The sequence below is a fragment of the Cyanistes caeruleus genome, chromosome 13 (genome assembly GCF_971803275.1).
Source record: "Cyanistes caeruleus chromosome 13, bCyaCae1.hap1.1, whole genome shotgun sequence".
Classification (NCBI taxonomy): domain Eukaryota; kingdom Metazoa; phylum Chordata; class Aves; order Passeriformes; family Paridae; genus Cyanistes; species Cyanistes caeruleus.
This window is the reverse complement of record NC_141713.1, coordinates 8,265,949-8,289,645: the sequence shown is the minus strand read 5'-3', so window position 1 is coordinate 8,289,645 and position 23,697 is coordinate 8,265,949. Positions and strand designations below refer to the sequence as shown.

General features: G+C 41.5%; 1 protein-coding gene across 3 annotated transcripts in view; it reads left to right on the top strand.

Moving 5' to 3' along the window:
* The first annotated feature begins 3,272 nt into the window (after nt 1-3,272).
* CTXND1 (cortexin domain containing 1) overlaps nt 3,273-23,697 on the top strand; it is a 35,327-nt gene continuing 14,902 nt past the window's right edge. Inside the window, exons 1-4 of one of the 3 annotated variants that reach the window (XR_015275786.1) lie at nt 3,273-4,063; nt 10,738-10,909; nt 11,441-11,527; nt 12,173-12,361. The gene's annotated coding sequence lies outside the window, so the exon portion shown is untranslated. The remainder of the gene's footprint in view (nt 4,064-10,737; nt 10,910-11,440; nt 11,528-12,172; nt 12,362-23,697) is intronic. The other 2 variants (XR_015275785.1, XR_015275784.1) reach the window with 2 other exon arrangements.

Genomic DNA, 23,697 nt, shown 5'->3' with positions numbered 1-23,697 from the left:
TTCAAATGAGATGCTTTGCTGGCTAAATACTCAGTTCCTTTTTCTCCTCATCTGCAAGAACTGTAGTATCTCAAATGGAATACAATGAAATGTGTTTAAGAAAGATTTGGGGATGTCCTGCTAGAGGAGGCAAGCATAATTCCCATGCATTCACTTTTACAGGGTCTGACTATTTAAACATATACAGGTGAATTCATCTGAAATAAGTAGATTCCTAAGTTATTAGTTTGTAGCTATATGCTTATGTTGAAAATTAAGGTCTTTGTCATTCATCTTAGGTTAAATTATTCTGGAATAATAAAATACAGATCATCAGCAATAAAGGTAGGAAACGGTGTCCCTCTCACACATTAAACACAGTTTAACTGTGACAAGTTAGTTCAGTGTGGACAGAAATCTGGTCTCACACATAAAAAAAAATAGTATTGTCCTGACCCTTAATGTGCAAATGTCTATTTTTTGTAACTGTTTTTTCTTCTAGGACACAATATCAGGCAGATTTTCCTCTAATTCCTGTCACGAGATGTGTAGTAAGGAAGTCCTTATTCTAGTCCTTGATTTCTATAGTTGCAGTGAGCAGCTGACCATGGAGCCAGCTGAAAGATGACAAAGCAAGAGAATAAATTTGAAATTACAAAGTTTATTTCAATATCTAAGGAAAAAGGATGATCTTTTGCCTAGCTTTGTAAGGAGGCACAGAACACCCTTGGATTTTTGTAACCTGAAGTTGTTCTCTCTTTGTCCTCTCAGGCTCAAGTGACTTGAGCAGCCTTTGTGCAGTGTCTTTCTCCCCATTTTTCTCTTGCCCAGCTGAAAGAGGAGTGGCAGGGTGATCTTTCTGCAGACATTGGCCTGCAGCTCAGCTTCCCACTGTGCAGGCCATGCTCTTCACCCTGCTGTACAGTAACTACACAAGTTATCCCAGGATATTCCTAGGGCTATTCCATGCAGCCACAATTAACCTGTAATGCTAATTCAGACTGCTCCAAATCTTTTTTAAGTGCACAGAATCTGTTCTTGACACAGCTTTACCGTTACTATATAAATATTTATATATTTATGACAAATAAATTTATAACAAACATAAATTCGTACCTGAACTGGTTTATTTTTCTCACAGACAAGCACTGCACTATATGTCTCTCTTCACTATTACACATCCAGAATCAATTATAACCCTTTATATTTCTCTAGCAGGAAGGTTAAAATTCAATTCTCCTTTATTGCAGTTTCCAAATACAATATACTCTCCAGCTGGCTTGGAAAAGCTCCTCAGTTAAATCATCTTGTGCAACACTGCTTCTTAGTCACTGGTACCTCCCTATACAACAACAACCTGACAGCCCCACACTTCCAGGCTATTTATTGGTCTGTCATTAAATGGGAGACTTATTTTACATATTTGCTTTTTATTGAAATGACTGCAAAGACAGTTTTTTGTTTCTTTTTGTTTTGAGGGGGTTTTGGGTGAGGGCACAACCATGCTTTTAGGTTTTCAGTGTCTCCTGCAGGCTTTGAGTCCATCCTTGCTGTCATCCTTTGTGCCTCTCCCCAGTAAATCAGGCGCCTGGTTCTTTGTTTTCAGGGTTTAAAACACTGTTACCAACAGAAAGTGATGTGATGTGTTAGCATAGCAGAGTTCCTGCATTATTGAACTGAGGCAAGGAGCCCAGAAAACCAAAGGAAAATTATCCACTGAAATCTATCATCTTTCCCTCACCACAGCTCCAGAACATGAGATTATTATGCTTGTTAGAATAACTACTTATCTGCCCAAGGCCAGGGCTGGTGTTTCCTGGAATGTTGAGAAGGTCCACGCTTAATTACGGTGCTGACTTGATTTTTTCTGCCCAACTCATACTTTAAAGAAATCCATTATAGCTTATCCCCCAACCAAAGAAAATAAATGGACTTACTCAAAGGATCAATATACTCCAATAGGGTGAGGCAGGAATAAAGAGGAAAATGTGAGCACCTTTCTACAGGGTCCTATAAAGGCTGAGAACCTTCAGTGTGAGTTAATTGTTTCTGCTACCAATACTGCAGCTCCCAGATCCACCCAGGTTTTCCTGCTTTGCTTGCAATAAGGCTGTCACCTGGCAATCCTGGTTGTTATGTCTGCATCATTTTGTGTGCCTTGACTGGATACTCCCTGGGACGGGGACTCTGCCTTGTCTGCATTTTAAAAGTAAAGACGCGCACATAATACATAATTATGATACAAAACAAACTTAAAATTCAAGGCAGCTTTGTTGGTTTTTGCTTTCTATGACTCAACAAATTTGTTACCTTGAGGTGCTAAACACAGCTGTGAGCACAAGAGTGAGAAAAAAAGGTCAGTTTTGCTACTACAGAATTGTCTTCTCATTGCATAGGAATCCACTGGTGCTGACACTGATATGTGCTGGTTTCCCCTCTCCTCCAAGGTGTTATTTTTGTGAAAGTGCAAAGCAACACCTTCCCAGCAACATCTGTCAGCCAGCAAGACTGAGTATTTTTGGCATTTTCACAGGCAGAAATTATAGCACAGAAAACAATAGGTACAGGACCAGTGATGCTGACAGGTATCATAGAAAGCTGCATTTATATAGAAATTACAGAAGAAACAGAAATCCAGCTAATAAAACATTTTTCAAGGGGGAAATGGGCTCTTTTGAGATGCCTGTCCTTGACTGCCCTTTTTCTAAAGAATCCAATTAATAATCCTGAAAAATTTATTAGCCACACTGTTTTGGTGTCTGGGATTTCCCTGTGCTATCTGAAAGGATAATCAGCCCCTGGGGATGTTCATAGCCTTTGCTAAGGGGGCCAAAACCTTCCCTCACCAACAAAAGGCTGCTGCTCTTCTCCTGGTATCTTGATGTCCCCAGCAGTGGCAGAGAAAATATCCCCTGCCCAAGAGCCCTGGGGGATGAGAGGATCAACACTTTACACAGCACCTGGTCTTAGGAAATGTTTATTAATGATTGCTGTGTTATCTATTGGGAGTGCCTATGCGGAGAAAACATCCCCGTTTTTGCCCGCAGGACTGCAAAGTATTTGTTTCCACGGATTTGCCACACATGGTTAGGCACCATTAGCATTTGCAGGAGGCCTGGGTAACAGGTAAGCATGGCCCCAAAATGGGGTTTTTCTCCTGAGAGCCCTTTTGAAGGTCAGGGTTGGAGCAGGCGGTGGTTCAGCGTCACAAATCTGCTCGCACATACGCCTCACTCCAGCTGGTTATGGGGAGAGCAACTCCCCAAAGGCACTGAGCCAAGCATCTCAGGACAGTGGAAAAACTGGGGGCCCTAACGAGAACATAGTGGCACTGTGACTCTTGGTCATTCTGCCTTTTTATTGTTAATTCTGCCCCATCTGCATGCAGGAGCCCCCATAAGTGACAGACACTCTGCAGACAAAGGACAAGGGTGACAGTCCCTCCTTCAAGCCTAGAGCAGTGCTTGGAGCCTGTTAAATCTGAGATGTTAATCCGTGAAGTTTTAGGCTACTACTTCTTGACTGTACCCAGCAGGGTTGGTACAGTGCATTTCAGAGCTAGGAAACCCCTCCCCTTCACTTGTACTTCTGAAAAACAGAAGATTTAGTTCAATTGACAGAGTGCGTTCCTCAACGTTTAAAAATGCATTGGCTTGAATTTCTATTGTTAACTTGAGCCGTCTCTGAAACGTACAAATTCGTGTTTGGCTGGGAATTCCACTGTAAGTTGCAGAATACAACTTGCACGGTACAGAGCTGGAAAGCGAGATGAAGCATCCCCAGCCCCTTTGCCTTTAAAATGCCATGGAAGCACAGAGGCTCTCGGCAGAACACCTTATCTGCTCTCGAAAGCTGTGACTCTTCATCCTCTCCTGATGAAGACCCAGGGGATTGCTTACTTAGCATACACCAGAGGCAATGGATAGGGTGAGCAGCCACTGCAGCCAGAAACCCCCGGTACCGAGCACAGGCAATTCCCCTCCACATGCAGAGACTTTGGAGCCGAATTGTGCTGAATAGAGAAGGCTCCGGCTGAGCGAGCCATGTGTGCCCGGGAGGAGCAGCCACTCTGAGAAGCAATGCAGTAAGTGCTGGGATATTGCAGCAGGCACCGCTTCCCCAGGCTCATCTGGAGCTGGAGCCTTTGCAGCTTCTGCTGGGAGAGCCTCCAGCCCCGGAGCAGTGTCAGGGCTGCATGATTCTTGCTGTTGTTTCTAAACGAAGGGATGGAGTGGATTTGCGGTGCCAGGGACTGTGTGTTTGCTTTGTGTGGCTGTGGGGGTGTTGCAGGGCAGTGCTTGCTCTATGTCCTGTGCTGGACTAGGACTGCTCGCTCTTGGGGGGGCTTTCTGTGGTCATCTTTGACACTGTTTGAACAGAGATGGTGCTTAATAACTTAATGTCAGCGGGAATTTGGGCTCTCCTTAATCATGCAGCATGTTTCCTGTGCTTGGGAGCAAACTATTTTCTGTACTAGTACTGGGTACTCTGATGCTGGATTTACAGGGGCTGTGCCTTTGGGTGATGATGAATTGTAGATTGAAACTGTGTGAATGAGTGCCCTGATGGTGGGTAATACTTTTATTTCACTTCAGCAGATACGGCTAATTTCTAGTTTGTGGTAAATTCTTCACTGTGCTCTGGAATTGCAGATGCTTTTTTGGTAGATAAATGTTTGTAAGCAGTACTTTATCACAGCCTAGCTGTGGCTTTCTTCAGGTTCTGATGTTCTGTTTCTGTGCTCTGCAGTAGCAGCTTTCTGTTTGTACTGAGCAGAAGAGGGAAAGCACGAGTTAAAGTTTGCTTTATATGAAGAGGGATTTTTACATTGTTTGAAAGTGTTTGCAAAATTAGCATTTGGGCAGTAATTGCAGGCCTTTGGAAAGATCTGTGCATCATTTGAAGCAAATTTAACCATGGAGTTTTCTTTCTGTTACTTTGAAACTAGTACCAAGCTTTATTCCTCTGGTTTCTTGGTACAGCTTCCTCAGTGACTTACGAGCTCTGGCTTTAGGATAACTGCCTGCCTTCAGCCTCCATGCCATTTTGGGCTTCAGGCATGTTTAACTCTTTAAGGCAATATAATATGTGAATTTTTTTTTTAAGATAGCAGTACATGCAACTGCCAAAAGTTATGGATTCTGTTTCTGCTGCTCTGCCAAATGTCAATAATAAATAGCCATTGGTCTCTTGTAAAGGAGCGCTAATGAAACCACTCTTTGGTTTTCCCACTTAATATTTGTTTGTTAGTTGGGGTTTATTTAGTTCTTGTAAAATGTTCACCTAATGAAGAAAGAAATATTCCTCTGATATAACTGTCATTTTAGTTTTGAGCAAAATTTGTAGTGCCACTAATTTGAAGGGATAATTCTCAAAAAATTAGGCAAATAAAGCTCAGCTTCTAAAAGAGTTTTTGCAGAGATGCTGCTGAAGATGTGTGTAATGTTTAGTCCCAGGCACAGCTGATGAGACTGAAAAATACCCTGGAAGTTATGGCACTTTTTCACTCCCGTGCAACATGCGTGTCTTGGAGTTTTCTCCTTGAGATTAATGCTCAGGTGCTGAAAAGAGACATTTCCTCTGGCACTGCAGTCAAGACAATTTTCTCCTTTTCATCTAAGAGAAGCCTTGTGACATATGGTGCTATTGAGTTGCAATTGCGAAGATAATGCAAAATTAATAAGTGATAATTATTCTTCATTAACTGTACAACTTTGAAGATGGGCAAATCTACCAGGAGGGTGGATTACATCTGAATCTGATCTGCTCACCTCCTCCTTTTCTCTCCAATCCTGACTTTTCCCCTCTGTTTATGAGCCTTTGATAGGTGCTAGAGTTGCTCTCATTTAAAGACCTGGAGCTAAGGTCAGTGTGATTTTTCCAGTCACAGTTTCACAATCCTTGTGTGCCTCATCTGCCCCTGTTTTCTCCATCTACATCTCCAGCAAAGCCAGCAGCAAACTTGGAAGATATGAGAACTTATTATAAGATATCTCTGACTGAGCATTATAAAGCTAGAGTTGGTATATCAGTCATGAGGAGAGAGCAGGAGGATTTTACCTGTAACTAAAACGTGCTCAGAGCGCGCAGTTTTGATGACATTATCATCAGATATTTTCAGGTAAACTAACTCTGGTAATTGAACAAGCTACTGTTTTCAAATTATTTCCTCTGAGGTACAAAACAGGGGAGGGAAAGAAATGCAAAGAAAGAGTTGGATGTTGGAAAGTCACTGGATTCATAATGAGAATCACAAGACAAAAAGAATGATTATGTCTGGTTTTATGCTTTCATGCAATTCTGAGTCTTTAATCAAAATGTGTTTCCTGAACTGGAACCTCAGAATTATTTGCCAAATATTATTGTTCATGTCAAATATAAAATGGAGAACATTAGGTATAAAATCTAATTTCTCAGTCTAGAATAAGCATATTAATAAACAAATGTTTTCACCTCATCTTGTCTGTAAGTAACCCTGGCAGGAGCCTTGCCTCAGAAGTCAAGTTCACTTTATTGCATCACAACCTGAGAGAGAAACACGCAAAGGGAAGCTTACTAATTTTGTCCTACATTGCCAGTAATGAGCTGCAAGTCAATTTAATTAATGAAGAGTAGCTGCTCAGCATTTGTAGTCACCTGAACTACTTTCATTTGCATCACTGTATTTCTACCAGTTTTTGACACGGAGAAGCACGGACAGCTTTCCCTGGCAGTAAGAAATACGATTGTCATTTAAGTACCAGAGGCAAAACTTCCAGTACAGAACTGGATAAAGGAATATCCAGTGGGTGGATGAACATGCTGCATAATTTCAAAGCCCAGTGAAAGTGTGTGTCATTGTTGCATCAGGAACTGATGGCACAGCTGATGTTACATTAAAAGACACAATATTCAGCACGTTCCCAAAGAGATAAGTTTAGCTGTGTTCGTACAAGAGCAGAGAATTTTTGTACCATTCTTAGTAGAACTGTCATGTTTATAAAGAAATACATCTTACAGCTAGTGACATCCAAAATGTGCCACGTACATAGTCAATACTTTCTTTCTGACTACAAAAGGAAGGACATTTTCCTCCTTTCTTGTTTTTCAAGGGTAGACTTTCTGATGGCATCAACTACTTAGATATGCTGCATAGTAATTATTTTATTCATATGTATGAAAGAAAATCTCTTAGAATCTTCATTATACTTATCTGCTGTGAGCATCAAGATTGAGTTTAATTGGGATTTTCAGATATATGCTTAGACAGTCCATTTTCAACAACAAAATGAATATGCTATTGTTTTCTACTATCACTTCTTTCCAAGGGCAATTACTTAATACTCTGTAATAGCTACAATTCAGGATACTTCATTTGCCTCAATGACTCTCCACTTTCCACACCCACACAAACCCCAGAACCTACTGTGAGTGAAGCAGCAGTGCAGTAGCATTCAAGGAGGATTAAAGGACTAAGATTGAGTACTTCCTAAAGCCTGCAGCCTGAGCTGTCATTTAAAACAGGAGCAAAAATGATGTACCTGCCTTTCCCAAGTGCTATTCAAAAAGTGTAGATTTTAAAAAAAAACCACAAAAACCATGCAGAATTAGAAAGATCACACACAATATCTGGCAAAGTATCTTCAAAGTGCACCGGGTAAGGCAGGGCGACCTTCAGAAAGTGCAGAAGAGCTGGCCCACAATTCCATCACTTTCTGCAAATATTCCTTAAAGCTTTAGTAAAGAATTCTGGCATCTGGCTCTTTGGAGGATAATTCAAGACAGTGAACTTTAAAAGAAGGCTGTGGAAGTCTGTATTCTAACAAACATAGTCAGGAGCAACAAACTGCAAATCAGTATCTGGTTTTCACTGAAACATCTGGAAGGAACTCCAAATGCCGTGTGCTCAGCTCTGAATCTTCATGAGTTCATGGAATCTTTGATGATCTTTTCTTCCCTTTTGGACACAAATACAAAGGAAACAGTGTGTGAACTAAACAAGGGTTTGCTTGAAGGATGGCTGCAGAGACACACACCTCTACTCAGCATTATTTTAGCATTTGAGTTTCAAATCTATTTCATCCAGCCCTGGGGAGATTAAGCCTCTGAGGATCCTATCCATGGGTACTCAGGATTCATAGTAGTCAGCCAGAGATTCCTAGACAGGAAGAACATTTTATCCCCCAGTGTCAGCCAGGACTTTGTTCAGAGGGAAAGATGAGGAAATGAGACAGAAGGTTGCTGAAAACACAGATGCTCACATTTCTTCTGCTAGAAACAGGGAATGATTTATTTCTTATTATCATAAATCACGGGTTTTTCTTCAAGGCTTTGCTTTAGACTTTCAATCAGTGCTGATGGCTGTGAAGAATCACATGCCCATGCAAATCTAAACTACCTTTAGATGGAAAAGCCTTCCATTTCTCTCCCTGCCTCATCTGATTGATTTCACGATTGCTGGAGAATTTGCTGCTTCACACATTTAGTTTGTCTCATAAACCAGTCCAAGGCAGCTGATGTCACCCATCCAATTTTGTTTCCTTATTCAAATTCAAGCTCCCACTCCCTCTATCAGCATCACCAATATATCTATGACTTCTTACCAAATAACCATATCACACCATATGTTGCAGAATTGTTTTGGATTTTCACCAGTTTAGGTTAGATTTCAGCCCTCAGTCTGAGCATAATTCATCTGGGAGGAGATCAATTGTAGAATCACAGGTGGTTTGGGTCAGAAAGGGCCTTAAAGCTCATCTCATTCCAACTCCCTGCCACGGGCAAGGAACCTTCACTAGACCAGGATGCTCAGAACTCCATCCAGCCTCTCTTAGAACACTTCCAGGGAGGTGATTTTTAAAAAGCCTGGTGAGAGCCATGAGCCAAAAGTCACACCAGAGACTATGAAAAACAGTGGGAATGAGAAGAATAGGAAACCTCAGCTCTCAACACAGAGTGAGCCAATTTTTGTCAGTAAGATCTTGTCAGGAAAGTGTCACACATTATTAGAAGTTCAAATAATGATAAGTCTTAATTGCTCAAAGTCAAGAAACTCAAAGTAACCAAAACAAAAAGACTGAACTCTGAAAAAATAAACACTGCATTCATTTTTTATTTCATTTTGGGGTATTCTTAAGGATTTATGCTTCAAAGCTTTCATCTTCAAGCATATAAGAGCATTTTAGAATAAAGAATTTTATATCCTTGCACAGTAACCTCAGCAGAGCTTCAAAAGCATCACTGCATATGAAAATCACACAAGGTTAACATTTAAATAATCCCTAAATTGAGAATCATAACTTTACAAAACATTGCTTGCTTCTGGTTTGTTTTTATTTTTTACAGTATTACATGACCATCTTTGTGTCTTACAGCCAGCAGAAATGTTTCCCAGGAAGAAAAATTGAGAGATTTTCTACCATCTGCATCAGCAAACCACCAGAAAATGGTGTTTTCTGGATTATATTCTGCCTCTGAGTTCACTGTATCATCACTGCAGTTTTGCAAGTTGCAAGCAAAAGGCAGCCAGAAAGGAAATACCCAAGTAAAGCTGATCCAATTCTTGTTCAGCTGCAAAAGTATTCAGAAATATCTCTCCTCACTCTTTTCATGTGCTATATTTGGTCAGCACACCAAAGTTGACTAGCATTATATTCTCTCCCATTCAGACTCTGTCACACCATTACTGTTCTCATCTCCATGTTCACTATGGGTATTTTCTGGGAAGAAGCAGATTCTCCTGTTTGGAAACACCTGCTTTCCTTTTCCTTCTGCCACATCTTAGTAATGAGCTCTTCTAAGAATTGCCTGGAGAATGGGAACAGGTTGGTAATAGCACGTAAAAAAAAACAACCAGCAAACCAAAACAAACTCAGAATTGCATCTGTGAAGGAGTTTTTCCCCAGCTGCCTTCTGCTTTGGGTCTTGATCCCATACCCACAGAAGGCAGTGAGGAGACTCCCACTGACTTTGCATCAGCACCTAAAAGACTTCTATGGAAATTATATTGGGAGTATTTTTGGTGATGTTTATGATGCAGAAAAAAAGAAGTGCAGGAGCTCATGACCTTGCAAACCCTGGCCATGGTGAGCAGCAACACCCAGCTCCCCTCAGGGCCTTTATTTGCCTAAAGTCACACACACATGGAACATTCATAGCTGGGCTGATACAGAAAATGAAGTTTTGTGACATCCTCTTGTTTTCTAATATTGCCTTGATTTAAATTGTGCAGAACAAAGGAAATAATATTTTAGAAGAGGAATGAAAACACAATACAGGCAGAAATAAAATTTGGTTGCAGACAGAATTAAAGTAGGTGGAGTAACTTTTCTTATGAAGAAATACTGCACCTAGGGAGGGTGTTTTGTATAATACTCCATAACTTGGGATTTGATTTAAAAAGCCTTTTGGACATCCTTAGATCTCAAAATGTAGAGAAAACCAGCAAAGGAATGTCTCTCTTTTTTTATATTTAAAACATTTCCTTCATATAATCCTTGTAAAACCAAGATTTTGGTGAGAAATAATAAGTGCATACAAATGAAGCAGAGTCTCTGAAAGAAGTAAAACCCAAAAAAAAAAAACCCAAATAAATCAAGACCTGGAAAGAAAATGCAAGCAGCATATATTCTACAGTAAGTTTCCTTAAGCAACACTTAGTGCTAAGGCATTTTCTGTCTCAAATGTAAGAGGAAAAGCAGCAGTCCCAGCTGGGTACCCCTGTTTCTCTTGGTGAAGCTGCCCAGGAAGGGGGGCACTCATGTTCTGCTTCATTTCCAGCTCTCTGGACAGACTTGCACAGCAACCTGTCAGGGAGTGGCTGACATCAGCGTTTGTCTCCAAAACTGCCCTGTGACAATGGGATTGACTTAAAAGGACCCTCTTGAGCTGTTAGGAAACACAATCTGCACAGAAACCATCACTGCCTGGGAGAGGAAGAGGTTGAGTAGAGGTAAAAATACAGGGAGGGTATTTAATTTATAATTTTGTACAAGTACACACACACAGATGCAAACCTTGGGGTTCGTTTTTGGGTTTTCCACCAGCTGCTCACTAAAAAGGGCTGCTGAGAAGGACTTGGGAGCCACTGGAGCCCACAAACAACCCAAGAGTTTTGTAGCATTTCTCTATGTTATAAAGACAATATACTAAGTTTCTCATGAAACAAAAGAAGATCAGGGCTTTTCTATTCTTCTTTTTTGTTTTAACACTCTGGGTTTCCTTCCCTGAGCCTGTAGACCTGAAGGAATAGCACCTCACAAGCACTGCTCCCTACCCCTGCCCATGGGCAAGGGAGGCACAGATTAAATAGAGGAGATTGAGCTAAATGTTCTGTCTGACCTGACAGAAGAGCTTTCTGGTTCCCCTGCACCTGGCATCTTGCTTTAAAAGTGATGTTATGCTTTCAGGTGATATTTAATCAGTCACCATCCATAAGAAAACACCTCAGCTGATTGCTGGGCTTTTTTTTCCCTTTGGTTAGCACTGAAGTGTCCTTCTACTGATCATGGAAGAAACTCTTCTGTGATGCTTGCCTGGGTTTCAGATGTCTGGACATGCTGCACCTGTGGTAGGTGAAACTTATCAGCCTACACATTGCAAATACCAGGGATCAGTCTCACCCTTTACCCTGCAGTTACCATTGCTGTCATAGCAACTTGGCCCCATATGTTCAAAATTTAAGTGTGTATGTGAACCTGCTGCCCTCAAACCATTCCTATGTGCTCCAGTGGCTTCACTGGGCAGTTTGGAAGCAGAGGACCACACTGAATTCTTCTTAGTTAAAATTCACAGGAGTTATAGTTTAACACTGGAAGGGACAGACTGGCTGTGTAAGGGGACCACAGGAGCAACCAACCTAGGCTGAGGGTTTTTTATGAACTCTGATTTAGTGATTTAAACTTATTTGGTTTTCTGAGAGGGTCTAGAGCTCCTAGGCAGTGTGTTACTCTGTCTGGGCTGACAAGTGGTAGCTTCTAAAGATGCATGACCTTGGTTTCCTGCTGTCTTGGAAACATAATAATAACCCTACCACACTGGAAGTAATACTTTTATTGAAGTTCCCTACCCCATCTGCAGTTATGGCCACGTTATGTGCTATGCCACGGTAATAACAGAAGCACATTGACATGAACCTTGCTGGAAATAGCTCCAGCACAGCTTTGAAAGCCATTTTTTCAGGTGAATGAAGTAAAGAGAAACTTTTCATCTCCAGGAACATATGAGCCTTTCTAGTGCACTTCGAAGCTTGGCCAACTGGAAGCAGGAGCTGTAGCAAAATGCTGTGGAGCCTGTTTGGAAGCTGACTCCAGCACAGGAATTGAAATAAATGAATTTGGCATCTAAAAGGAGGTTTTGTGGAGTCAACGCTTTCTAAGCAGAGGACAGAGAGAGATTTGGCAAGGTTGGTGCATACATTATTGACATTTTAATGTCACAAAGGGGTAATCCCAGGTCTAGCTCTGAGCCAGCTGAACTTGGCGTGGTCCTGAAGCCCACCCTTCTCAGGTGTAGGGCTGAAGAGATGCTGAAGTGACAGCCTGTGTGGGCAGGGGAGTGTTGGACACTGCCAGAAAACACACACATGCAAAATAAACACCCTTTTTGTACTAACCTGTGACTTTCTGCATTCCCTACTAGCCTCCCACCAAAGAGAAGGCTTTTATGTGGATAGTTGTCAGAGAATGAGCATGGGAACGCTGAGAAAAGAAATAATTTATGCTCGCTTTTGTTCAAACCAAAACACTTTTTTAAAGGAATCTTTCCGAAATGGAAATCAATGATGGTTGGCATCGTTCTCAGAACATTGCCTTGAGACACTGAAGTGCACAAATGCTTTGCTGATATTTTGGACACAGTGCAGAAGAATTTTCCAAGTGATTTTCCATCTCCTAGGAAAAAAAATATTCTATTTTCCTATTTGCATTTGGACAACTATTTGTATCTTAAAGCAAGTATCTGCAAAACATTTATGCCTGAAGCATTTTTAAAACCCATAGCAGAGAAGGAAATAACACTGGCAGTCTAGCAGAATTTTTTCTGTTTGACTTGGTAAGAATGGGATACTCTGTGTAAAGAAAGTCTTGTTTCCTTATTTGTGTAGGGATCAGAACCGTTGTCTTCAGCTTTCTTTTCCCCTGACAATTTGTTCCTGTAATCTCCTTATGTTCCTACATTAAAACCTTTGGCTAAATTGAGAGGTGGCTTAACTGATAATTTAAGCTACACATTAGTAAACACAACAGGAGGCAATGGAACAAGTCACCCCACAAGGAGAGAAAAACACTAAACAACAGGAATCTGTGCTGCCTCACCTACTTTTTATTCCTTCTTTAAAAAACAAACAAACAAACAAAAAGAAGTTTTCTGCAACATCTTTCTTCCTCCTTTTGCAAGTTACATCTGCTCACACAAAGTTCATGATATGCAAAATGTTTTGCAGCATGGTTAGGTCTGTTCTGAGGAGATAATCGTGGATATTGAAGCAGTGGCAGGTGCAGGAGCAGGAGGCAGGAGCTGCGTGTCTGGAGGACACCACGGCTCTGAGCACATCCAGGGGTGTGAAGTGGCAAGGTTTGAGATGGGCACAGTGACCTCGTCTGGGGGCACACAGAGCTCCTCGAAATGGATCAGCACCAGCTCAAAGCATCTTCTCCAAGAGCAAGGAGCAACACTCTAACTCCAAAATCACACAGCTGGTGATTCCAGATCACCCTTCTCAGGAATGGGGGGAGAAGAGGCAGAGGAGCTCTGGGAACCTCTCAAAGAGCATTGCCATCACTGTTCCTCTGAGATAAGATCATGGTGCATAGCCAACACAGCAGATACAGTACTTCAAATCTGTTTTCTGCAGGAAAACCAGGACTGCCTCACCCAGAGCTAGAGCAGCACCATCACGGTGCTCAGTTCTTCAGGGAGGAAGGGGCTTGTGGAAAGAATAATCCTAAAGCACCAAACTAGATCCCCAGCTCCATGGTCAGGACATTTTCCTTGCTTCTCCCCCTCTTCACCACATGATCCAAGTGTCTCACCCATTGACTGTCTGGGAAATGTGATAAGTTTGATCAGGAAAAGAAAAATTTCTCCCCCAGCTCTATTAAATTCTGTGGGTGTCCTGAGAGAAAATGATCTTTGGACAGCAGCAGAATATATGATTGCAAGCAGACAGTAATTTTATTACACAGCTGCCCAACAGCACTTCTCTGAAATATTTTGAAGTTCTATGGCATAGAGAAAGTCAGCATTTTTTGAAGCAGTTTAAACCATAAGACACAGCAGGGGAAAATAAGAATAGCTGTTCCTTCAGAATTTTTGAGTGATTAGACTAATTTCCAACCTTTTCTGTGCATGATCTGTTATTTAATCTCCCATCTTACTTCATAGCAGCAAACAACAGTCTATTCTAAACCTCTGTTTTTCCTCCATTATTAAAGCATTACTCTCTAAAAGAATGGATTTTTGCAAAATGCTATTGTAAGAGAGAGGAGAAAGCAGGAGCAGCTCCAGAAAAGGTTCAGATGGCTGTGCCAATCCTGCTGCTGTGCCATGTCACTGCTGCTGTCAAGAATATTCCTCACCTTGAAAGCCAAATCAAAGAGAATTTTAAAATAAGGAATAAAATTAGAAGATCAAACATGTAGATGTGAGGAAAGTGGGATCTGGTCCAGTGCTTACTATATTGTTTCCCATATTTGTGTTATCATGAAATAAAAATCAGTAAATGCTCCAACTGCAATTTATGTCAGAATAAAAAGGAGAGGAATAATCAAATTTCTACAATTTTTCTACTTTTATCACATAACATGGGCTAAGTACAGTGTTTTTTCCCCCCAGCTGATCTCTGTAAGGTTATCTTAAGGAGTTTCCTCCTGCTCTATTTGAAGAACTGAATACAAAGGATGAATTCTATTTCCAAACAGATTTGCTCAGCAAAATTTTCTGATTTCTGTTCTTACAGTTTCGTCTCAATGTATTAGCACTTCCTTTTTTTTTCTTTCCCCACACAGCTCTTGCTAATATAAACTTGCATTAACATGTTGCCTATGGGGCCCATAAACAAATTAACATGCAGGGTGTTAAATAACTACCCAAGCTCCTGTAAAAATACGTTTAGCAGGCGAGAACGTGCTTGAATGAATAACAATCACATCAAAACAGCAAAGATGATTCTATATAACTCCTTCTTTCAGATATATGTTTAACTTTCTGAGAAGCTGTGCTTAAAACACTGGTGTGAGTGCAGAGCAGAAAATCTGAAGTCATTTACTTTCAAAAACACGCTGCATTTGCTTGTACGGCAGAACGACTCTGGGGACGCTGAAAGGGTGCTGTGAAAATCACTGCCCCGTAAAGTCCTTGCTGGCTACTCTTTAGAAAAGGAATTTGTCAAGGAATAAAAGCACTTTTTCACCAGGTTACAAAAAAAGGAGAAGGAAGAAATAGTTTCTTCCTTCTGGAACTAAAAAAGGCGAGGAAGTGCAAGTGCATGCAAAGAGGGAAAACCACAATTCTCCTTTGCAAAAAGGAAGGAATGATGTCTAAAAGGGATTGAAGAAAATACTTCTACCCCAGCCACAGGAAAGATTTGTGTATAATCAACTTCTGTTTGCTGCAGAGCAGTTGCTGATGTATTTTCATGCAAGCTGATGTTGTTTTCCCTGCTTGAGTGGCATAGCAATAATAAATACATTTATTATTCATTAAATGTCTTCAAAATATTTTAATACGCCTCAGCATTTCCAAGGTGTTCAAATCACAGCAGTACAACACCCTGCTCACATAATTTGCTGCCTTAACAACTGAATATTACAGTTTGTAGTTTAAAGTTTCTGAGTGCACATTTTCAGACAGAGTGGAGAATCACTTTAGTCAGACCCCTAAAAAGAAGCTTTTCTCTTAAAAATCACACTCCACTCACCTATCCCCCCTCAAAAATAAGCTGGTATTATACACAGCTCGGTTCTCCCATATTTTAAAACAGGATTCATAAAATTCATCAAGTTCAGAGGTGGTCAAATGAGGAAAAGGATGTTTTTATGGTAAAAGCAGACCAATAGATAGGTGCTGCAGTATATGCAGGCATTGTTTCTTTTCTAGATGCATAAAAAAACCAAAACAAAACAAGTCCCACCCCTCCAAAAAAACAAACAAACCAGAAAAACCCAGCACTCCCCCCTCTCCCCCAAAAATAAAAAACAGGAAAAGAATGAGTAATCAAGATTTAGTCTTCTAGTTTTCTTTGCTTGCTGTTTGGAAGCAAGTCTTGACATTGCTGATTTCACTGGCCACAGGGTCCCTGCCTAGATTTGCATGATGGAGAGCTCTGCATAGCATTTCCTGAGTGCCACTGCATGCCAGAGCAGATGGAAGGTGATTTATGGTCTTCACTGTTTATGGGGATACAGGAGGAGAGAATTATGCCTAGATCACCGTGTCCCAAATAATTCCTTAAGGTTATCAAGTTTGCACAGCTCTGTCTTATGTTAAGTTTATGCAAGAAAAAAAAAATAAATCAAAATAAGAGGAAGGGAACCACTGAAGCAGAATGCACAGGGAATGTACCAAAGCACATAGTGCTTATTTATCTACAGCTGAACCACATCATCCAGGGAGAAGTTTTATTCCCAGTCACTGCTCAGAGCTTCCAGTGAAACACTCCCAGGTTATATTATTGTCACCAAGTCCAGCATTTGGTGAACTTTACCTACAATTAGCATCTAGCACCATGTAGGCCATAAGCAGATAAATCTGAAAGCTAAATAGTTTTTCTCCTTAAAAGATAAGCACTTGAAACATCTAACTGCAGTTACCAATGTTGTGTCCTGTGAAATACAAAGAGAGAAATCATTCAGAGACCTAAGAGCAGCCTGTGTTACAGTGAGCAATGACATGAGATGTCCTTCCAGCCCTCTCAGCAGCCTGAGATGACTGCTGCCATTCTTGGAAAGGGTTCAGAGACATGAGCCCAACATGATTGAAACTGGCAGGAATCTCTCACCAAGATGCAAAATAAGGCTAAAAATGAATATGTGTTGGTGTTATTTACTGCATGTCTCCCAGATAAGAACATGGAACTCCACGTATCCAGAGGATGCTGCCCAGGTCTGGCCTGTGCTGTCTTCTGAGTTCTGGCAGTGACAGAATTGCCATTCACGAGCTTCAGCACATCCCAGGAGCCAAGGCTGTTTCTGCCATTTGCTAACATCACTGCAGTTTGAAACTCAGAATGGAGCTTGTTACAACCCTGGCCAAAGACTTATCACAGGGAGTTCTCTTTTACCTACAAGAGCTCTTGCTTTCATATTAATAAAGTCAGGCATTGACAAATTTCCTGTTGTTTAGGGCAAATGCTGCTGCAGGAGTTCTATGAGGCTGTGGTCTCAGTCAATGTGGTATAGGATTTACCATCCAGTTCCAAAATGAAAAAGTGCAATTAAATGCTCTTGAAAACGTCCTGTGCTAGGAAGAAAAGCCTTCAAAAATAGATTTCTATCTACTTGGTCTAAGTCCATGGTTCTTTAATGTTTCTGTAAGCAGTAATGGTTTTGTCCTGCAAGACAAATACCCATTGATTTGAGTTTCTAATGACTGCTAGGTCAGGCTTCCTATATATTTGTTTAATTAATTTCTCTGACCTTCCTTCCATTTTATACTTGGGATGACAAACTTCCATTTTAGCAGCTGTGTGATGTTAGTCTGAAGCACCCATGATGTCAAAGGCTTTGTATTCATTTACTTACCAAGTTATTTTGAGCCTTTTTAAAAATAATATGCACAGTCAGCACAGATTTATGATTTCACTTTTTTTCAGTTCAATCTTATGTCACTTATCACAAAGATTAAAATTAATTCATACACATTAACCTACAAGAAAGACATGGTTACTGTTTCTTGAGGTATGAGGAAACAATCTGAATTTCTGGGAGGATTCCAGGTAAATGCATTAATTTTTAAAGTTGAAAAGTTCCTTCCTACTTTAATTAGCAATGCTTCAATTCTCTGCCTCAACATTCAGCAGTAAAGGTGGAGACTGGGAGAAGTGCCATGTCCAGTACTGAAACTGCAATGTACAGGCAATTCCAGGTGTCACCCAAGCACATACTTTAAATCTGACAATATTAGTTGCACTTAGGTTAAAATTCAAAGGCATAGGAATAAATTGGTTCTTGAATCCTTCCTAGAAACCCCTGTTCTCACTCAAGTCTTAGCTCAGCTGGTTCAAGCAGGATGCTGATAATAGCAAGGTTATGGGCTCAATCCCTCTGTGGACCATTTGCTCAAGACCTTGACTCAATAATCCTCATGGGCCCCTTCCAGCTCAGAACATTCTGTGAATCTGTGAAGTGTTGAACAAGTCTACAAGAAATTAGGAACCTAAATGCAATTATATATCTTGTCCTCACTGTTTTATTCTCAGGTCTGCCCTTAGTACCTATTTAAAACCAGGCATGTGCTTAAACCCTTGCACGAAAACTGCATTCAGATAAGTGATCTAAAATTAAAGTATCAGCCCAGCTCTTGTATATTTGCAAATCAAATTTATTTTGACAACAGTTAACATAAGACATAGAGCCTGGAGCAAGATGGGTTGGGTGATTTAAGGCTCTGCAATTAAAGACAAGGCCCAGAGATGCTGCCTTTCAAACGTGGGTGTTCAGGCTCTGCCAGGACTTTGCTGTCTGCACTCCTGCCAGTGAACTGGAGCAGTTGCCATGCTACTTCATGGAAAATATTTATTAAGTCAGTGATTTATTTAGTCTATTTAAAGAAGGTGGAATAAAACACTGGGCTGGCCATAGTGATTATGCTGTTGTTATTTCTTTTTTAATTAATATTGAGCAACCTGTACTGCAGCCAACTTCAAGACACTTCAGAGTTGTACTCCTCATTCTCTGGCTGGAGAACAAAAGCCTTGGTAGGATAAATAATGTTTTCATTCTAGGACCCTACAGAAAAATACTTTTCTTAACATCTTCCTTGCACAGAGAAAAGAAACTCTTGATTTTCCTACAGGGTCTTACAGGGAGAATACTCACCTCTTTTCCCCCATCTCTGAGATATGGAATATAAGACTCAGAATCAGATGTAGTCCCAGGTCTGAAGTTTTCCACAGAGGACAAACTCAGTTCCTGTCTCACCATTCTGCTTTAACTCAATGCAGTATTTACCAGGACAGAGCCAGGCATGGTCCCACTCACCCTGCTGGCCTGGGATAAATGATTTTTTCCACCTGTCCATCCCAAGCCCTTCATCACTCTCCCCTCTCTGCAGTTTGAGTGTGCCTCATCCTGTGCTCACTCCCAGGCCTGCTCTGGGTTATTGAAGGGGAAGTTTATTAACACATTCAATCTGAAACACCACAGAGCTTTAGATCAGACATTGGGGTAGAGGGAAAGAAATAAAGAAAAGAGCAGCTGGGCACAAGAGCCCCAGCTCAGCATGTCTGACCACCAATCTTATTTCTAGAAGCTGAATGTTATACTAACCAGCAGGAAAGACTCTTTCAGCTGGCATGGGAGACAGCAGGGTTTTGGTGCTGCTGTATTGCAGTTGCCCTGCTATTGAGGTCAGTGGGACAGAGACAGGTGGATGCCAGTACCAAGTGATACTCTCTGAACTGTGGAAATCTCTCTGACCCAGAGAAGAGACATGTAGCTAACTACAAACTCATCCTGGTGCAATGGTGTAACACCATGTTGTGTTAAATCCACAACAGAACAGCCTTCAGAAGCTATTTTAATCAATTAAGAACAGTTGGACCCTTTAGCACATAGTTACCATCATCTACTTATTATGCACTTAAAATGCAATTATAGACAGGAAAATAATGTTCGTTTTCTATTGGCCTCGTTTTCCTTGAGTGAATTAAGTCTGCTTCTCATCTGCATTCACAGTCCTGGCTGCTTCCTGACTGAAACAGATCCTGTAGGCTTTTTATATCCAGTAGCAATGCAGCAATGCCATATGTAAGGCCAGGGTGTGTGTGGGAGCTGGGATGTCTCCTGGCTCCTGAATTATTAGGCTGTTCCAAGTTCCAGTGTGGAATCATTCCCTGTGTGGTGATTCATGAGGTAGCAAAGAACCTAGATCCAGTTCCCAGGTTACGTTCTTAGGGTTAGAAAAGAAATGTTGCTTCTGAAGTTAAAAAAACATAACAGAAGGGAAGATAGTTTTCAGAGCCTCTGCCTGTAACAGAGCAGGTCTCTGAGGCTATTAATTATCCAAGACTGGTGGTAAAGTAGAAAAGGTGAATGTATAGCAAAAGAGTTTTCCTAAACATATATAAATAGCAAACCATTACACTTTCACTGGAAGAAGAAAAATTTGCAGACAGGGCAATGCTCAAGAACTCCCAAGCCCACAATTGCTTGTGTTCCCTGAATGTCATTGATGCAAGTCACTTGCTGCCATAATTAGCTTTGTCAGAAGACCTGAAATAGAAGGGGGTGGAGAGGAGTCCCTGCAGTGTAAACTGAAGGGGCCATGTACCAGGGTGCTGTGTGGAGAGGATACCCCCAATTTCTTAAACCTGCTTTCCTTCCTAACCACAGCATTTCCAGGGTCATTTGATGGACAGATATGCATAGGCTGGCCACATTTCACCAGTAGATTGCTCCATAGTTTCAAGGTTATATTTATGAGAAACCTGCCAAATGCTTTAATTGGTGTCCACTGCAGTAGGTCACCAAGAGAAAAAAAACAAAAAAACAAACTCAAATAAACCCACCTCAGGGCAGCATTCAGGAAACTACTTCATAGGAGAAGTTTTAAGTTGTGACAAGACAGCTTATCAAACCTCTGGAAGACTTAAAAACCATACCCTCAGTAGATGCCAAAGGAATAATTTGGGCACCTCTCTTTGTGGTCAAGTGCAGGTTTTTATGCTGCTATTATAATATTTAAACACTTCCTATGAAATATTGCATATCAATAGAACTGGCTATATCAAACAGCAGATAATTGCTGGCACTTATTTTTCAAAGTCAAAACTCTGCTTGAACTTCCCTTTGAGAAAATCAGGGGTTTATTAGCTGGCAGAGAAGGGGAAGTGATTCCAAGGGCAATTTGGTTTGGGAATGCAGTGTTCCCATCAGAGCATCCTTTCTGGCAGTAAGGCTTTCCTGAAAGTTCAGCAGGGTTTCCTGAGACTGTTTAGCTCTCAGATCTGATTTTTTGGAGGCCTTGGAAGATGTTGAGATGGTACCTTCAGGCATATGAACCCAGCAATGCAGAAACCCCACTGCCTTTCTCACTGCAAAGTCACTAGTGAGTCAGTGCACGGAATAAAAGCAGTTGAGGTGGAGGAGGTCTGAAGTTTGTGTTTGTCGTAGCACTGCACAATATGGGAAATGCCAAGTGTAGGCTGCCAGCCTATACATCCCACTTGTCTTGGAAGCACAAACTTTACTCACTGAGTATCACACTCTTCTCAGTAAATAGTGCTGCCCTTGATTTTCCTCCTCCTGAGGGACATTTACCACAGCCATGATGGCATTTGTGTTTTGCTTAGCCCCAAAGTGCTGGGTTAAAGTGAAGCAGTCAGTTTTTAGCTGCCCACTGTCTTGCCTGGTTGAAGTCAATGCAGTTTTTATGAGGCATTTTATTATTAAAAGAATTTCTCTAGAAATCAACCCTCCCACTGCCAGTCCAACATTTACAAAGCTAGTTTAGTTCAAAGGTGCTCACAGCCATGTAAATAGAAGCCAGACATTTTTCTCTGCTGGGGGAAAGTCATTCAAAGAGAGGTCCCCAGCCACATGCAGGCTATATTTTAGCATGCCCATAAAGGGCTGTTTTTTAGCTGTGTGCTGTACATCTCACTGCTTTTGGATGGTTTGCAGCTGCTGTGTTCCTTCAGCCCAGGAAGGGTGCCTGAGGCAGCCCTGCCCCAAGTTATTAACCCTGTGCATCACTGCAGACCTTGGTGACACAGCAGGTGTGTGAGCACCTCCCCAGCCTCCTTCCCACCCTGCACCTGCTTCAGCCACCAGCCTGGACATCACTTTCCTACTTGAGGCTTGGCATATTTACGAGAACTGAATTTTATAGCACTCTCAGGCTACTTTCCACTGCTGCCGCCCTCAGAGCTGGGGGTGCAGCTGGGGCAGTCATGTACCTGGACAGAGGAAATCTCCATTTGCAGAGTTCAGTTTGCAGAGCAGACCAAGAGAAGGCAAAGCCCAGACTTGCAAACTGGGGGCCAGTGTTGGAGGTTTCTGCTGTTAAAAGAGCTTCCTCATCTTTGCTTAATGTGTTCTCAGTTAATAATTAGTTTCAGTAATTCAGAAAAATAGAGGTCATAAGATTTTACTTGCCTTCCTTTGGAAGTGTTAACTCCTATACTCAGCTAGAATTGAGGTCTGTGCTTTGCTGTTACAGTGATTTGAACAATCCTATTCTAGACAGCTTGAAACAAAACATGGTCCCTTGCCTTGTCCTGCCCTAGGTAATCCCTGTGGTTGTGTTAGCTACCCCTGCACAAACCCTGAGCATCTCACACACCTCTGTGTGCCAGGCTGCACCTACACAGGGGCTTCCACCCAAAAGGGAATGTCAGGGGTTTTGGTATAGGGGGAACCATTTTTCCCCCAGCCACAGCATCCAGGTAACTGTGTTAATCTGCAGTGACATGGGAGAAAATCAGAGGCTTTTTATTCTGTGAATCAGAAACAATGCAGAACTGTGCAAAACCAGTTGCCCTTGTTTGCCTTCTAAGAGAAGACCTATGCTGAACCATGATGGAGTTACAAATCTAGTTCTGCCACTTCACACCCCCCATCCTCATCAAACCCCTGGTTTAAGAGGTCTGACTGCTGCTGGCACATGAGCAGGAGCAGCTTCTGAGCACAGAACTGATGGAACATCACCAGGCAGAATTGCAGCTGAGCAGCTAAAAAGCAAGGGTTGCTTTTGAGCTCAGTGTCCTGTCCTTCCAGATGCTCCAGACTCAGCTGCAGCACATTGAACCTGTGGGAGATCTGGAGTCATTCCCTATCATGAGGCTCAGCACTAGAATCATCTAGAAGACCTTGCAGGGAAAACAGTCCAAGGGGAAACAAAGAATACTTTAAAAATAATAATAATAATTCAGTTCCAGACCTGCATCTGCACATAAATAAAATTTTGCCTTAGAAAAATCTCATTCTGCATTGAGTCACGACTGCAGTCCTGTTAGTTCCTGTCCTAGCATAAATCTTCACACAGAAGTACACCAAATGAGGTAGGAAAATATAGCTAATCCTAATGGTGTCATCATGCCATGCTCCCTGCAGTTTTAAAGATCAGTGGCTGGATCTCTGGACCGAGCTACGTGTCTGGCGAGATGCTGCTCAAAGGTAATCGTCTCTTCTTCAGCACACACAGATGTGGGGATGCAATTCCTAATCTTAGATGTATACCTGCTTCTGGCCCAAAGTCACCTGGACTGCAAACTCTCCAATGCCTGCATTTGCAATTAATTAAACTTCCAAGAGCATGGGTGTAAAATGAGCCTGCAGCAGTAAAGAAATACCAGCCCTGGACAGGCAGAGACCCACTGGGACACATCTCACCTTATTATTCATAGGACTGAGCTGTTTGAGTTTAGTTTCTTCTCATGCATGAAGAGATTTTGAGGAATGTCATTATTGCACTGAATATAAATATATTCAGTAAATATAAAGAGACAGAGTTGAACTAGAAGCAAAGATCAGTGCCTGGTTTTAAAAGTGTTAGAGCTGTATTACTTACAGATACAAATAG